Here is an 18,489-nt window from a genome sequence, read left to right as displayed (position 1 = left end):
TTTAAATTACAAGAAACGTTTGCCAAGAACCATCAGTCCAGTGAGCCCCAGATAAGAAATTTGGGTCATCTGAACGGCATACGGTGAAGAGACACTTGACAGTAATTTAATTTTTCTCTCCTCTAATCTATAACGGCCGTACAAAGATATATGCTGGCAATATTTTTTCAAACAGGTCGGAAGTTTTGGAGAGAAAGTCAACAAGACGAAGTGCTCAAGTTGGTGCTCTGCATGAAATGGCGTTCGTCTTACGGTATGTATAATATATGGGGTGGCGATGATCATACCACCATAAAAACCTCGAAGTACACGAGACTCCATAAATCGAAAATAAGATACCAATAGCTCCTAAAGTGGCGCCTTACCGTTATTTTTCCATTTCGTTCTACTAGCTCCCTGTCTTTGCATGATTCTCGCACTCGCGCAAGGATCCATTTTTTAAAATAGCGGCGCTATTGGCACGGCGGCGTTCATCAGCAAATATCGCCCTCGCACCGGATGGAATGACGACCGCTAAACCAGCTAAACCCGAGACGCGTTTTGTCCCATTTCCCCTTCCGCCTGTAACACACCACAGGCTCCGTTACTTTTGACAGCGCTGCAACATGGATCTGTGAGGGTTTTTTTTTTTTTTTTTCAGTCTGCCGAATCAAAAAGTCTGATGAGGAGCTGCTCTGCTCTGCGAAATCGCGCTGGTTGTACATTCAGAGTTATCAGTCGAAGCATGAGAATGCGGACTGCCGGGAAACGGAAAAAAGAAAAAGGCAAGACCGAGCGACGACGCGCAATATTTTTGGACGGATTTGCCGCAGCTGGTACGAGGATAAAAGTTGGACGCGAGTGAGCAGCTAAAACAGGCCGCTGTAACTCACGAGCAGCGCGTGTTACTCTGAACATTTTAACCCGCTGGTGCGTCAACTGCCGCCATGACAGTTCTGGCGTGAAATAAGATTTTGTAAAACTGCTCCGATTTACGATTTCACTTTCAAAGTGTCCCAAAAGAGGACAGAAAGAAAAGAAGGTTGAAAGGTCTAGATTTTCGTCTTTTTTTTTTACGGGAACTCGGGTAGCATTGCAAAAGCGTTACGCTTATGCAAATTCTTTAGAACGCATTGTTTCTTCGTGCAGACGTAAGCAGGCAGCAAAGCTAGAGAACAGAACACCCTGCTTTCAAGCTCGAACGAACGCCATCCACCTAAGTGCATAAGAGGCACACACAAGAGAGAAAGAGTTGCAGAGAAGTGCCCTATAGAGAGGATAGACGGCTCGCGGCACTAAGTGGGGCGTGCGTAACGGTCGCTTTGCTGAGCAGTTTCGCGCGTTCGAATGCTATACACAGCGCACGACGAAATTCTTGCGTCACAGATTATGAGGACCTTCGACAACGGTGTTGCCTTTTCGCGAGGCGACGCTGAGTGCGCACAATGGGGAAGGAAGGGATCGATATATGTATAGGGTATACCGCGCGAAGTGCTGCTTTCCCGCCGGTCGCCACTTCGGGGCACTTTTCTCCCGAGTCAGGAAACAAAGCCGGCTGGTCTATTGAAGAGCACGCTCTTTCTTGCCGACGGGAAACTTAAGAAGGTCCCTTTTCTCGGGCGCTTTCTCACCCTAAAATGGAATTCGAGTGGGCGTCGTGGGTAATTCGCCTTAATGCTTCGTAGGCAAGCGGTGCATCCTATAGCGTCTCTATAGAAGGTCGGTCTCCTTTTGATGATCTTCGTCGCGATTGTTTTGTTCCGTTTATTGCATCCCCTTCTCACTCTGCCCGCCACCTGACGGGAAGTGGGGCTGATTGAACACGCTCGCCAGGCGAGTCCGAGCACGGCGTGGCGCTTTCCTTTCGGCAGCCGTGCATTTCCGATTGCGTTATTTCTACCGTTTTCTCGGTTCATTTTCTACGGAAGCTGGTGGCGTTACCAGCATCGATGCAGAACCATATCGTGAAGATGCGACGTTAATCATGGGCGAGAAAGGCGCTGTCCCCTGCGTGGGTGATCGTGTAAGAGAGAGTGGGAGAGAGATAGAGAAAGGGGGAGAGAAAGCATGAGACAACGGGTGAGAATGCATTGCTTATTCAGGAACAGCCTTGTCATAAAAAAAGACAGAAGAAAAGCATAAAAAGAATTTTTCAAAAGATCGCAAAGTGAGGGGAGGGTAAGAAACGTCTTGATAGTGACATTCAAGGAAACACAAGGGCTAGCGCAGTGGTCCCAGTCACCCTGTTTACTTTTTGCAAGATATTTTCAATCCGCGAAGATACTCGCGGATTGCTTGCGACAGTTCTGCAACCACCAATGATGATTTTAACAGCATCAGAAAACGGGTCGTACATGACGCCAATAATTGGCAGGGATCCTAAAATTTCCTACGAAATCACTCGTATTCTACGCAATACAGCGTGCGCTTAAAAAATGCGGCTCCAACTACAACTGCCACAACCATATCGATCACCGCAAAACAGTGTCAGTAAATATATAGCGATGCACAACAGATCACCGTGGCAGTTCTGAACCACCTCTTCGCGAAGCGCGGTTTCCAGGTTACATATCATAGTGCATGCACCAGTAACGAGTTGTAGCTTTGCATCGCGTTACTGGTTTGAGTACGAAAAAAAGCTATTTATCGAAAAAATCGTACCGTCACAACTATAAATAAAACTTGTTCAAAGTTCTAAGCACGCAGCGGCGGAAGCTTGTTCCAATCGCAACAGGAAAGCGCGCCATGTCTCAAAAGTTCGAACGATCAAACAACACCAAAATAAGATCCCGTCGAGGCCAACCGACGGCTCCACAGAAGTTCGGCAACCCTTTCTTTAGCGCCGTAGGCGTAAACGGCAAAAAAACACTGCGTCCGACTGACAGCGAACAGAACACAAGCCGAGTGCCCATGGGCTTCTTCGTACCGCATTCGCTCGTGTAATACGCCCCTAAAATGTACAGTGCAATTTCATTTTGAAAATGCCATGACGACCATGTTCCAGTTTACTTGTTATTTCGTGGGCTTTGGTTTTTGGCTAAACATATCTTTTACGTGTAAATGGCACCCATATAGACGTCTTATCATTTCTTTCTTTCTATTTTTTTGTCCAATGGCACCACCAGAATGACTTTAATTAGTCTTAATATCCAGCAGTTTAAAAAAACACACAGGACGATTGATTTGGCAGAGAGCCATTGGGGAAGTCAACTCTTGTGGCGATGGGGGTGGCGTCTACACAACAGGGGATACGAAGAATTAAGCAAATATTTAGCAATGGTTTAGCTTCGGCACCACGTATTTAGAAGACAACAAAATGCGCGGCCCACGCAAATAAACAACTTTTGAATGATTGGTTGCTATGTGTATAAAGAGGCCCTGGAATTATTCTTGCACGTCGTTCGAGACACGTCAACGTTGTACGGAGCCAGCCGATATCAACCATCATAAATGTGGTTAGCCTAGGCCAACACTAGTCAGTACGGTTACCTGAAACCGCTGCTTTATCAGTGGCGTTAATTTCAGTGCACACTGCCAGAACATGGTCGCTTGTCATGACAATTGTTGCTCCCTGTATTTGACATTACTGCACTGCCGTGTGTACTCGCACAAAACTAGTCGCATTTCGGCGGACCTTTAACCCGTTGACGTAGTCGTAAAAACGGACGCGCGGTTTCTCGCGGGAAGTAGCTCAAGACCGCTAAACACTTTAAGAGAACACCCAGCTCTTCCTCGAGAAAACGCGGTATCCAGCTTCCGACTCCCTTTGTACCACGCAACTGCCAACACAGTCGTATACTGCAGTGTTGGGCCCCGTGAAAAATGCCCCTCGTTTGCTCCTTTGGGAGACGGAAGCAAAGTCGGCGCGGTCGTCCGAAGTTATGTGTGCGTACGCGGGGCCAAGCGGCGCTGCGAACCATCACACCTCTCCCACCGGCGCGTTTGTTATGCCCGGCCACGGCGTCGCATCGATCCCCGGGTTTGTGAGCGGCAGCGGGGGCCGCCCACGTGTTTTTCTTTGCGAGGCGCGAAACCACGCGCGTTTCGGCGAGTGAGTTCACACTTCTCGCCTGCGTTTTTGCTGCGACGCGAGCGCCGAGAACGACGTCGCGCGACGACGCTCCCGTCATTAGCATCGCGTGAGAAACGCCGCCCGCTCCAGAAGCGGCTGTCCCAGCGAGAAGAGGCCAAGCGTGCGCTGCAGGCGCCACGAAATAACAGGCAGCGGTACCTAGCGCCCCGCTATGCCGCTCGCTACCTTCCTCCCGCGTTCGGTCACAGCACTGCGGCAAGCGAGACCACCTCCCCCCTGCGGCATCGACACCAGCAAACTACCGGTTCTGCATCGTGTCTGCGCGGGTTAGAAAGACAAAAACAGAAAAAAAAGCGCAGCGAGACAAGTTAAGATATAGCAAATGGGGACGACAGGCCGATGGGTGCTCACGTGCAGGAGTACAGAGATAAAGTTGCGCCGTGCGCTCATCGAGAGAGCAAACTGGGATCACACGGTGAGCCACCGGGTGTCGTGAGAACGGCACGACCAGCGCGGTTTACTTTCGTCGCTGTGAGAAGAAACTATAGGCGGAAGCGAGACCCATGCCGAAACCGTGGAAGGGCGCGCACCTAGGCTAGTGGTCATCGAGCCGCGTAATGGACTGGAAGCAGGTCAGCAATGACAATGAAGGAGGAAAGGTGCCATTTGGAAGACGCCTCACGGTGGATGACGAATGGAGGAATCTATCTATCTATCTATCTATCTATCTATCTATCTATCTATCTATCTATCTATCTATCTATCTATCTATCTATCTATCTATCTATCTATCTATCTATCTATCTATCTATCTATCTATCTATCTATCTATCTATCTATCTATCTATCTATCTATCTATCTATCTATCTATCTATCTATCTATCTATCTGTCTGTCTATCTATCTGTCTATCTATCTGTCTATCTATCTGTCTGTCTGTCTGCCTGTCTGTCTGTCTAATCAAAACTACAGCATTATCGTAAATTAAATGTGTAAGAAACTGCGTCTTTACCGACCAATGAAACAAGAAAAACAGCCAGAAAAGACACAGCCATATTGTAGTCGGTGCGTCATCTAAGTGAAAAAAAAAAGTATATCTGGAATGGTTGCTTCTTCATAAAGTTGCCGTAAGAAGTGGTCTAGAATGGTTGCTTCTCTGTAAGATTCCTCTGACAGGCGGGTAAGCATACAAAGCGGATGCTTGTATCACGTACGTGGTTGGTGTGAGAACGTATGGCGTGCGAATGCGCGATACGTATAATAAACGCTGACACTGGAGAACTGGCATGATCAAGTATGTACTCGCTTCGATGCGCGGCCTATTCTAACAGCAACGAGTCAATTTCTTGCTGGTTTTGGCAGGGAAACAAAAAATAAGTAAAAACTCATTCAATTTGGTTTAGAAACGTGTAGCGGTCGAGGGACTGAACGAACATAAACAGGCAGAGAGAGAGAGAGAGAGGGAGAGAGAGGAAAGAACCTACTTCCCAGTGACACTTGTACTAAAACGATGCTGTCCGCGAGTAGCGGTCGACGCGCGTTCTCACCACTCAGGCTGCGTAGCGAGCGGACTCCGCGTCCTTTCCGCGTGGGGGTAAGTAAATGTCCGAGGTTCGGCCAACGAGCAGCTACAAGAAACTTAAAAACAGTCGCGATGACCATGACTGTCCCTTCCCATAAACTCGAGCAACTTAAACGCTCGCGACGACCTACTCTAGGTGCGTGCGAGCAGAGGAAAGAGATAGCCGGTTCTCGCGCGCGTTCGTGCGTTTTACCGCCCAGCAAACTGACACCTCGGGAGCCAGAAAACAAGGTTAACTCGAGACAAGCTATCCTTTGCGGGGAAGGGCGGGGTTGGGTCACAGAAAAAGAGAAGACAGGCTAGAGGAGATTGCCGTTGCTGTTGGAGAGACATTCGAGCAGAACAGCTTGGCGTCCTCAAATTGAGTCAGCATTTTCCTGCTCCCCCCACCCTTCCTCGCCTATCTGACTGGCGCCCTTTCGCTCGGAAGCAAATCTCGTTTGCCATGAGAAGATCCCGGCAGTGAGGAATTTCTCTCACCGTGGGCGCTTTTCTACGCCTATCTTTACTCACCGCCAGAGGTCAGCAGATGCTCCGAGGCCAGCTCCAGAAAATGAAAAACAAAAACAAAAAAAAACTGGCTGTACGAATGCGGAGTATTGAATAAACAAACAAAATGAAAAACGAAGTTAAACTGGCCTGTTTACGTAGGCTGCTGGAGCGGTCGGACGGGAAATCTCTCCTGAGAATCTGCGCCTGTCGTGAGGTTTTTGCACTGAGTTCCGAGAGGTCACTGGCGGGCGCTTAACTAAAAAAAGAAAGGTCGCGCGGTTCTCAAATTCAAGCCGGCCAGATGAAACCCTTTACAAGTTTGGATAACTTCGATGCGGGTTAAGTTTCTACGTATACTGTCGCGTGTGACATCGGAATTTTCGTTACCTGAAAACGACAAAGTCCACTTGCACATCAATTACAGATTACCCTACCATGCCCACAAATAGGAGCGGAACTAATCCCGAAAGAAATAAATCTTTCATTTATCGCTTCTAGCGCATAGCTACAGAGAAATTACGTGCGGATATTAAAACAAAAAAAAAAGCTGTTTAGATATCTTATCCCGCTTTCATGAACTTTCATGTACATCATGGTGTTACCTAGATCAAATTTGCTATTTCCGATGTCCCATTGCTTTGAGTTGTTAAAGAAAAGTTGTTTACTGTAGAACTGCTACCAAAACAGAAAGGCATTAACACCAGGTTAGAGACCCGAACCAGGAACAAATTTTTTGTCAACTCGAAAACTTAGATTACGGGAAGTACGCGCGGTTTTCATCTACAGGTTTAGCTACAAAGAAATGTGTGATAGCTTTTCCGTTTGGTGAACGTTATTCATCACTGCGGGTTATAAGAAAACTGATCTGTAATGTTTTGAAACAAGCTATGCCCACGCGTAAACAACAATAAAGAATTATATAGAAGCATGAGGAAAAAAGTGGAGAGAGGAATTGCAGGCGGAGATTGAAAAAAAAAAGTTGTATCGCTCGTGATGAAAACACACCATCCACCATTCATTTGTGAAGGCTGCTAAGTTCAGATATTGTACTTAGCTTCGAGTAGAGTGCAGCAACAAGGAAGCGCACCCCACTATAAACTTGGTGATGAACTATCATAAACATTATGTACAACACAACACAATAAAAAACCTTTCAGCCACAGGTCTCCGGTAAACAGAACAGTTTTTTTTTTGTGATACCATACGTGTATCCTTCACGACAGTGTCTTACACTGCGTGAAGCTTACATGTTTTGCATTAACGGTCACGTTCTACGCTTCCCAAGCTGACCATTTTCGAAGAGAAAGTAGGTGATGGTAACTTTTTTTAAATTAAAAAAGTTACTAAAAAAGAAAGCCTAGAACACTGCTGGCACGGATTTCGCAAATGATTCTTCTGATCAGCTCACAAAGTAAGAGCTTGCATCGAAATACTTTCCTACCCATTTGCAAACCAATTTCATCATCGTATTCTCCCAAAAGAAATATGCGCCTGTTGCTGTAGGATTACTATTGGGTGTAGACAGTAAGTCCAGCGTCAAGTTTGAAATGCTGCAAACGTCCGCACTTTTGACTAAAATCCTCACCACAAGTAATTTACAATACGCTCTGGCATATCATATCGCTACGCGAACTTGAATATGAAGACAACCTTTGCGATACGGCAAAATCGGCAAAAAAAAAAAGCTAACGTCATTTTCTCGAGTTTACACGAAATGCTGGCCGCACCAGAGAACGGAGATCGTAAGCAAAGCGTGAAACTCTCTTGAGTCCCGAAGCGAGGAGCACAAAATTAACATAATTAAATCTTCCTTCACAGGTTATACGCATGAGCGCCTTCTGTGGGCGGCTCGACTAGCACAAACTAATCTTTAGTTATAACCCCCTTAAGCTGCCACTTTGGCTCGATCACCGCTTTAATAAGACCGTGTCATAGAAGACTGTGTCGCAAGCTTGAAATCTCATACATGCCGCCCCCCCTCCCCTTTCTTTTAACCTCAGAACCGCTGAAACACGTCCCAAACTATGCGTTACACGCCAGTTTCGTGAAAGTATACTGCGCACCGACACGTATAGAGAGATGCTCGAGGACGCGCTGCGATGGCGTGAGCGAGAGAGGAAGAAGAGGGGGCTGGGTTGAGTGCGGCTCTCCTCTGAAAACAGCGCGAGAAGACGCCAGCAACGGTAGTCGTGCCACCCGTTACCGACAGCGGGCGGAAGGCACCGCGTATCCCAAGAAGGATCACGTTTATCTTGATGCGAAGCAGGATGCTTGCTGCTTCGGGGCAGCAAACACGACGAGAAACTTTCCAGGAGGCTGACGGACGCACGGGCCGAAACAAGCTCGCGTGGAGAAAAAAAAAAAGTTTTTTTCCAAGAAGTCGGACGAGGCTCAATGGCACGTGCCGCGCCAATATCGCCGGCACCCAAGCATGCACCTTCCAAAATTAGGCGACCGGGTTGGCATCGGCGAGCAAGGGGTGACGCTCCCGCGCGCAATGCGACGCGTGCATCCACCCGTGTCCGTCCACCGGGGGCACGTACTCGTAAATTTTTTCGAGCGCCGCCGCGCACCGATGGAGGCGAGCGGGCAGCAGAGTGGAGAGGAGGTCAAGCGCCAGGGGCTGAGGAATGGCGTCGCCCAAGCGTGGCGGCCATTTTGTCCCTGAAGCCACGGGCGCTTGTAACATTCTTGCGCAGCACCGTGGCTTGTGCTCGTCATGTCAAACGCGAAGAACATGGGTAATGAAACGCGATGCCAACGGTAAAAAGTAAAAGGGTGGAAGGGGGAGGGGTGCGTGTTAGCGTACGGCTCGTATTAAACGTTGCGACGCCATACACGGGCAGTATGTCACTACTGATAAACGCTAAAAAGCTGCGCGCGTCAGGATCGGTACACGAGCTCTTTAATTAACACACCTGTCCTTGCAATGCGTATGTGTTTTCCCAACACCTGGTTTACGGCATTTCGTCATGCTGTTCCACACATACAAAAAAAAGAAGGGTAAAATAAGGAACGTAGGTGGACGCCTGACAATGCCACTTTTAGAGCTCTGAAGACTTGCGCAAGTTAACTGTTTTGTACTTCGAACTTAACTTGGACGCGCTGTGAGTGACTGTTCCGTTAGCCTTCTGAAAGAAGCAACAATGTAACAAATAAAAAAGAGAGAAAAGTTCAGTGGAAACACAACATGCATATTCTGAACCCAGAACGTTCTTAAGAAACGAAGTCTCGTGATACAAGTGTGTAAACAAGCTATTTATGTTTCGAAGGAGCCTTTTCTCATACCCGAAAACAAACCTTCCATGGGCGTTCGCGTCAGTCAGCAAAAAGGTCAGTTTACACTGAAGTTCACTATTCCCTCTAAACAACAATTCAATCTAAGTTCACTGCAAGTTCAGCGCCGAATAACTAACTCACTCTACGTTCAAGTGAACTTTGGTCGCTGGGAATGGTGAAAAATAGAGTAAGGCTAGATTGTATGGCGAACAACAAAGTGCTCTTCAATAGAGTACAGGCCACGCAAAAACTTACGACGATACAAGCATTTAAAACAAACAAGGAGCACCGAGGCACCTATATGCACTTTCGTGAGTGACTTGCGCTTTTCACCCCCCCCCCCCCCGCCCTTCTTCCCACTCAAGCCTGCAGCCCGTGTCTCTCTGCGAGTTCGGAGGCGCTCGTTGGGCTCTTTGTTGACATTCGCCCCAGAAAAGCGTGCGCGGCGCGCGTGGATTATTTCTGGCAACAATCTTGCCTTGCAAGGCAACGCGCTCGCCTCTTCTCGGAGCCATCCGGCCAAAAGGGCAGCGGCTGCCTCGACCGCCGCAGGCACGGAGAACATTACTGGAGTTTTTACAAGAGATATTGTCTATGCGTCAGCCCAGGGAGATGTTTCTTTCTTTGACCTCGAGTGAACCGCGAGCAATGACATTTCTGCGAGAATGGACGTGCGGTACGTGGAGTTTCGGAAGGATTGACATTAGAGAAATTGAGTATTGACTGGCAGGGTAGCCCCAAACGAAGCGAAAAACATGCCAGAATAAATAACAAAACGCTTCCTCTCGGCTTCTTTGTTCTGGGTTGCAGCTAGTTCCAGGAATGAACCTGACGAAATATGGCGCGACAAATGTAGATGGCGATCAAAACACAGCTTTTGCGACGTATTTCCGTGGCTCTTGCACACCTTTCGGCGCACACAGTTAGCCTCCCAGACCTGTTTCAGCACTGCCAGGGGGTGCGTGTTCTATTCTACAACGAGCGAGCTTAGCTTGTTCGCAGTGTGTTAATATAATTGTGATTTCGAAAACAAAATTCTTGACAGTATGGGTCTGTAAGTAAAGTATTGCAAAAATCTTGCAGATAGTCTCCGAAGCATAAGCACAAAGGCAGGACAAGTGTACGTTTATTCCCGTAGCGCACTGTACCGATTACAACTCCCTCCATTTGGTAGGAAACAGCGTAAGGGTGGCCCGCTGCCGGAGCCACACGCGTCGCTCTTTCGCTCCAGAAAGGGCCAGAACATCCATCGCATTCCGCGCGCACTCCGCGGGCATATCGCCGCGTCCATCGCTTCGTCACCGGCTTCATGGCCGGAAGTCGTACTCGCTCCCGCACCCTTGAAGCAATGATCAACGGTGCCCCACACACCAGAGTGGCGCACATTCGGACCCGTAGGTGGACGACTATTATAGGTATGGTTTCGAGACAGAAAGAAGGATACAGGACAGGGAGGCGCGTTGTCTTTTCAATCCAGGTGTGTCATCCGCTTCACACACAACACTCCGCACGCTCTCTCTCTCTCTCTCTCTCTCTCTCTCTCTCTCTCACACACACACACACACAGAGAGAGAGAGAGAGAGAGAGAGACATTCCGCGTTAATACCCGGGAAATTACCCCATAGCGGAACTTTCAGATGTGTGCTTCCCCTCGGAGTGTTACTGCATACGAAAGCGGTGGCGAGTGGATGGATGGATGTTTCGATTACACACTCCGCATGCACGGTTTCCTACGGGCGCAATGCCTGCTGTCAATACGAGACACGCACGCCGCAACACAGGCGCCAACGAACGTTTGCACGCTTTGCGTACGCGACCCGAGTGGCGAGGCACGCTGCGCGTACAAGAGCGGCGTGATGGAAGATAAATAAGGAGGCACCGTCACGCTCCCCGGTGAGGTTTCTCGCATACACAGCGCAGCACGGGTACCGGCAAAAATCAAAGTTTCCGCAACGCGCGAGCTGTGCTCTGGGTTTCGCTTAGAAGCAGCGAATCGACTGCTACGTCGAGGCAGTTTGGCGGCACCGTTAATGCTGCAGGGACATGCTCTAGAACCCTATTTTCTATGTAGATGTTCTGTCTTATTTACTTATTTATTTATTTATTTACGCTGTTAGACTATTCGGTTTGTTTGCAGTGTCGCAGCCATGTGTGCCATGCTAGCTTTCGTGGCGTATTTTCGCGCTACCCTCTATCTCTTTCCTCCTCCCGTAGGCGTAACCAGTCGTTATGCCCCTACAGCCTGCTCTCTCCCTTTTTCACCTTCTCGCTAATCATTTACCTCTTTTTGTTTTCATTCTCTCGCCATAACGTAAATATCCGGGACAAGCTGATATCATGCTGATATTTATTTGTGGACCTATTTATTCACACGCAGTTCCTCAGCATGAAACTTCCTTGAAGAATACAAAGAAAAAAAAATATTCGGTGAATCAGTATTTTTATGGTGTGAACAAATTTGTAATCATTGGGCGTTTTTATTGGTTGACTGATATGAATACTTCAAAATAATACCAAAAACATATTGAAAAATGAAGTCGTATAAAACAATAAAGAACAATGTTATCTAGTACATATTCATTACAATAATAATAATAATAATAATAATAATAATAATAATAATAATAATAATAATAATAATAATAATAATAATAATAATAATAATAATAATAATAATAATAATAATAATGATAATAATAATAATAATAATAAACTATGCATAGCGAATTCCAACAATCGTAAATATTACAAAAATACAAAAAAACCACTTTTTCAACCTTACTTTCTTTCTCTGCGTTTCCTAAACCCTTCTATGTGGTTTATCGAGAACGTTCACATATCCAGCCCGACATTTGAAGTGAAAGAGTTTGCAAATAATTAGCATGACAGCGCCAGGCTAGACCCACAAAAAAAAGGCAAACTAACGAGCTTTCGCTTTTACACTATAGGGAGGTTATAACGAAAGAAAAACAAAAATCGGCCACGGGCACTCTATCCTGTCCTGAAGCGTGAATAGTGCTAACGCGAGTGAGTGGCACAGCGGCAAGGAGTGATAGATTTTTTTTTCTTTGAAACCACTTAAGTTAGCGCGTGCCTCTTTTGCTATCGGTGTATATAGATGAAGAAGCTGAAACGAAGGCGTCCTAATCAATGCCACCTGTATACAGCACCCCACAAATAAAGTTCAGCGCGCGATTTCACAGCGGCGAAATCAAAGAGAGATTTCTTGATTTCCTGCACGATTATTAAACTTCTCAGGGCGAGAACTTCCCGACAACTAACACAAAAGACGAGGACGAGCCCAGACTTTCAACTAATTTATTACTACTACTACGCACATATCTATGTTACAAAAAAAGTCTGCTCTCGTCCTCGTCTATTGTGTTCGTTGTCGGGAAGTTCTCGCGCTGAGAAGTGTAATAATGGATTACCAACTAGCCCAATCCCACACTTCGTGCACGAAGTGGTTATGATTTTTTCACCCGATGACAAAGTGCTTTACTTACTATCATAAGACGGCTACACTGCGAGAGGTCTAGACACATTTATTGTTTCTCAAGTGGAGGAATGGCCACTGTTTCATCACCCACGAGTACACCACAACCACTTTTCAGAGCAAGACGAAAACGGGAGGAGCACTTGGTTTGTGTGCTTTCGCAATTTACGTTAAAACGAACGCTCATCAAATCACCCAGTTCACTATCCTATTGAAATGCATAGTGTTTGGCCTCCCCCCTACCCCGGACTTTCCGAAAATAATTTCTGTCTACGGCGCAACTACACTTCGTCACGCTCCGCACGCGTGTGATTGGAAAATTGAGGAACAGGCGACGTATAACCGACAACGCGGCTCAAAATCAAATTCAACTTTGTGAGTGGCGAAACGTCGAGGTATACATTGCAAGAAGCTTACCAAGTTTCGTGCGTAGCTAGCAGACTGCCACTTCATAAAAACACGATGGCCGGGGCTGAGCTCCTGCGAAGAGGAATAGAAGACACGTAAGGACCGAATTTGTGTAGCGCTTCACAGTTGAGCAATACGTGGGCTCTCTGCGGAAGTGAAAACGTAGATAACGCGCAGTACACCATTGAGTGAGTGAGGGGAAGTGCTGTTCAACAACCTCCCCAAGCCCAGGATATAAAATACTGTGCTGAAAGGAAAGAGAAGATACGGGGTGAAATGTTTAGGGTTTAAAGATTAGCAGCCTGGTTGGTCTCTCAAGCAGTGGATAAGGAAAATCGACAGAAACGCGGGAGGAAGCATCTCACAGCACAAGCAGCTGGAAAAAGTCACCCGATTAGGGCGTTTACCACAATTACAAACAAGTAAGGGCACCACAAAAACAGGAGCACACGAACTTTTTACACGATTACAAATTAGGGGAAGGGTATCGGGACACTCTCAATTGATTGGTTGGTAAAACTTTGTTGGTTGTTGGTTTAAGCCTAAGCGCTGCATCATGGACGCTCTGAAGGGCTCACATCTGATACACGTCGCCGGGGTTTTTCAAGGCGGAGCACCATTAGGATTGGTTGGCTTGGTTCACCCCGTAACGAGGGGCATCGCCAGGGATCTAAGACAGTGTGTGTGTGTGTGTGTGTGTGTGTGTGTGTGTGTGTGTGTGTGTGTGTGTGTGTGTGTGTGTGTGTGTGTGTGTGTGCGTGCGTGCGTGCGTGTGTGTGTGTGTGTGTGTGTACGTGCGCGCGTGCGTGCGTGTGTGTAATAAAGCCAGGATGAGCTTTGAATCCAGCTTTAACCCTCGACGATGGAATTATTTAAACACGTTTTAATTGGCTTGTACACGTCAGGCGATTTCATCACGGGCAGTCACGGTGTTGAACAAAGCGCTCGTACTACAGGCGGAAATGTCCTTCGCATCTTTTTCCCTTTCCCGTCTCGACACGTCGCTGCACGCTAGACTGTGCAGTCTGTCGCGACGAGCACCCGAAATAGGACCACACTGGCTCTGTATCACGGCGCCCTTTTTTTGTCACGCGCGGCGCCAGTCTAGACTTCACCGTTACTGCAGCTGACTTCCGCCGAGCAACCCCAGGCGCCGATGCGCGCAGTAAAATTGGTTGCCTGCACATAGCATGACTCATGCCTTTAGTTTCAGACAGAGGACAAGGATTCACTAGTAAAGGTATGCAGTCAACCGAACACTCCCCTGATAGCGTAACAGATGCGATTCTGTTGGTTACGTGTTCATAATGACCCTTTTATATATGTGCAGGGTATACCAGACATATGTTCTGTTGCATCCCCTACCTTATTTCTCTAGCTCCTACTCTGCATTAAGAAGTAGATAGAGCCTAAGCATATGCGCATGCCCTTGTTTATTGATAGGCAAAGTACAGCTAGTCTGCGGCTGTGATGCGGAGTAGGACGCAAAGCTCAACAGTCATGCAATTATACCCCGAAGCTTAGATCTCAACCCCCCCGCACACACACTAGGCCTAATACCTTTTCACGACTTCCAGCACCCCTCCAAAGCACCAACTTGCGCTCATATATCCGCGTCGCACGAGCGTTTTCCATAAGTCACCACATCGCTATCCCTCTTTTGCTCCCCGTTCTCCATAGCTCAGTTATATCCACGTCACCCGACAGATGAATCAGACAGCACTTAATTACCACGGACCCTCACACCGAGTTGCGTGGGGTTTCGGCGTGCCGCGTTCTTGCACTCCGTTCCTTTTTGTCTCTCGCACCTCCTCCAACAACGCTGGGTTTACAGTCGTCGTCCTTTCCCGGTGCGACGACGATTATTAACGTTCCAGAGTGCCACCCGCGCCGAGCATTCCTCCCGAACGAGACAACTCTTCCTCTTCGTCTCCTACTTTCCACTTTCTGTTCGTGCACCTCACTCCCGGCTGCGCCCACGCGGGTGCTCTTTACCGGAGCTTATACGCACAGCTTCTTCTGCTGCTGCTTCCCAATCGCCAACGCATTCTTCGGGCGAAATGAATGGCTCCGCGTAGCGCCCGCGTTGTCGCCGGACAACTAGCTCGCGAATCGAGTAAATTAGCGCAATTCCCTTACCGGCGAACGAAGAAGCGTCAACAAGGCACCGGTGCGTTGCCGCTAACGAAGTGCACGCCGGCCTAATGATGGCATTTTCGGGCAGCGCGCACCGGTGTATAGGCCTAATCCTTTCCCGTTCCCCGCGTCGAGCGGGGCGAACGCCGGGATGTGCGACACAAGAAACTTATTTTCGTTTCTTTCTCTCTCTGTCTCGGGCTCTCACGAGGTGATCGGGCTATTGCTGCGTTGCTTAGCTTTGTCACCTACGCAGCGAACACATCGCTTCTCTCTCATCCTGATACTTATTTTTCGGGTCCCTTTCTGCCCGCGTCCCCGCTGCAAAGTGCCCCGTCTCTTTTTTATTTGGTTTTCACTCAAACCCGAGCGCGAATGGGTTTCGAGAAACAACCGTAGGGAAATAACAAGAGTTATTCGTCCTGCGCCGGGCCCCCGCAGCTGTGTTTATATGTGAAGGCGCAAATTGTTTCGCATGCTACCACAGCACCTGCCTTCCACCCGCCCTTGCTCCATGTATACGGTGCCCGTTCAGATCTGCCCCCCCCCCCCCTCCCCGCCATTGTCGCTGCTTTTTTTTTTACCCTGTGCAGATTGACCCATGGGACGTTTCTGTGCATTTGCCGGCGACGCTAGGGCTAAGCTTCGCGCGAGTATGAAGCCCACTTCGATGGCACCGGTTAGGATCCCACAGGGAAAGGAATGGTTTGAACGCCGGGCTCCAGCTGTATATCGGCACGTTGGCCTCCTGGATCTATCGCTTTTATCTTTAAAGGTTTATCGCTATCCGGGCTCGCCCTTACCACTCAAAAGTTATACGACATGTACCAATGAATATCTCAATGTTGAGAAATGGTTACTGGACAACTAGTTCCATCTAACAAGAAACATCACGCAATAGACAGCCCACATGGGAGTTTTCCGAGATGCGAAGCAGCTCTAAAACGCACATACTATAGGGTGTAAAAGGGAAAAAAAAATCAAGCTCGGCAGTGCATTTCTTGGGAGGTCACGCATATTTACAACAAAAGTGACAAGCATCATGGGGGCAGCTAGAAGGAGCCTTTATTGGAAAGATTCATAAATGAAACAAGCTTGAGCGCGTCTATGTGTTCTGTGAATGTCTCTTTTTTTATGATTTTTCCCTGGCGGCCGTAACCGGCAATACTGGGGCGGTGAATGAGAGCTACGTCAAACCCGCTGGGGAGTGGTGGCTATTAACGGTGGATGAACACCGGACACTGAGACGAATACCGAAGAAAGACCGCAGCTGAAAAGTATGCGAATGGATTTTATGATTTGTAGACGCCAAGTTAACAAAGGAATGGGAACACAGCTCTTTATCGGACATGCATGGACAACGACTTGCAATACGGCAAGTTTAAGGATTAGTCAGTGTTGAATGTTTTCACACTCACCGCAGGAAACCATGCATGGTAATCGGCGCTCATATATGGAAATTCTATAGCACGTTGAAGATATGAAACGATGAAACATCAAGATGACGTCAACATAGACATTAATCAGAAGAACGATTCAGCTGGTACGGGAGCGAGATCGACAAAGCGCGTTGCGTTAAGTTGCAAATAGCCCGCCTTTATACTGTCACGTGGTCGTGACGTTGAAGGCAACAGTCAGTGGGTTTAACACACAAACTTTTATTCGTGCGAATCTGTGCCAGGGAAACGAAAGGTGAAACTGCAAGCTATAGACGCCATGCGTACAACGATAGCGGCTAACAGAGCGTCGGCCATCTACAATCTTATCTGCGGGGAAGTCCGTCGACATTTGTACATGGGGGATCGAAAGACATCACTGGTGCTCGCGTAAACTCTCGACCAACTTGATTATTCGCGTGCCGCGTGTAATCTTACACCAGAACAGTGTGTTCGAACAACCGCACACCTTCTAAAACATTGCGGCGCGTTATTCGCCGAGCGTTGCTATAACAGCGTTTGCGGGTTACACCCGAACACATCCAAAATAAACACCCGTCATAATATCGTTAATATAAGCTAAAAAACGTTTTTGTCTTCAGTTGTCTCGAACAACGCAACCTTGAGCAAAGGAGCAATGACGGACTGTTCCATCTACACCCACACAATGCATGTTTAATATTCTTTCAGCCATAGAAAGTAGCTTCAAATACAGGCATAACAAAGGAGCCCTATAGAAAATGTAAAAAAAACAATAAAAAGTAGGAAACCATACATGAAAGGGAGCTTTGCAAGAGGCGTTCCCAAAGAAGATCAGGGAGTGTGTGAGCGTCAAACCACGCTACCAACGAATACGCGAGGTAAAGGTCAACACAACATTTCCCCATTTTTTTGACAACGGTGCAGTCCTGCATTGTGTGTGACGTCAAGAGGCCTTTTGAGGTCCCAGGACCGAGGTTCCCTGCGTCTCCTCCGAGCCCGCATACCACGGTTTAGGCGTTCCTCCTAAAGGCTACGTTATAGACTTATCATTCCGCGGGGTGCCTTCAAACTAGATTACTCAACTCTGACAATGCTTTCTTTTAATTTTTTTTCGAAGACCGCCCCGAAATATTGCTGTCATCCGACGATGGATTACAGAAGCGTACATAAAGTAGCAGTAGCGATAAAAGGTCCTGCGCCAAGTTTAGTAACTGCGGCATGAATGTCTTCGTACTTTTTCGACCACTTAAGGGCGCTGGCTTTACAACCCGTCAAGAAAGTTGGAAAAGCTGACGGTGATGTATGTTTTCGCACTTGGATGACTTAGTGGAACTCGTCAGTGCAAAACGACGATATACAGCACTCTTCTCTTCGCGTCCGTCTCAGAGGTAGCGCGAGGCACCTGGTAAAAAGAAAACGCGTCATCTGATCTTCAGCTTTGTCGAAACATGGATGAGAAAACAACAAAAACAAAATTTGCTATTCAGTCGTTATGCTAATACATTGGTCAATATCATTTTATCATTCACCACTATCATTTCCGTTTCTTTCATTTATTCCCACTCTTAGTTCGTCCTAGCCACATCCCGTCTCTGTACACACGCAAGGCCAGCACGAGCTCTAGATTCTCAGCCTAGCATAAACGCACTGTGAATGCCGCACTGTT

General features: G+C 47.6%; 1 protein-coding gene across 2 annotated transcripts in view; it reads right to left on the bottom strand.

Annotated features, from left to right (window-relative positions):
* Positions 1–18,489, bottom strand: part of LOC119172392 (irregular chiasm C-roughest protein) — a 183,190-nt gene that overhangs the window by 102,061 nt on the left and 62,640 nt on the right. For both annotated transcript variants that reach the window (XM_037423465.2, XM_037423463.2), the window contains exon 2: positions 13,279–13,341. The gene's annotated coding sequence lies outside the window, so the exon portion shown is untranslated. The remainder of the gene's footprint in view (positions 1–13,278; positions 13,342–18,489) is intronic.

The sequence above is a fragment of the Rhipicephalus microplus genome, chromosome 4 (genome assembly GCF_043290135.1).
Source record: "Rhipicephalus microplus isolate Deutch F79 chromosome 4, USDA_Rmic, whole genome shotgun sequence".
Lineage (NCBI taxonomy): Eukaryota > Metazoa > Arthropoda > Arachnida > Ixodida > Ixodidae > Rhipicephalus > Rhipicephalus microplus.
This window is presented reverse-complemented; position numbering and strand designations above follow the sequence as displayed.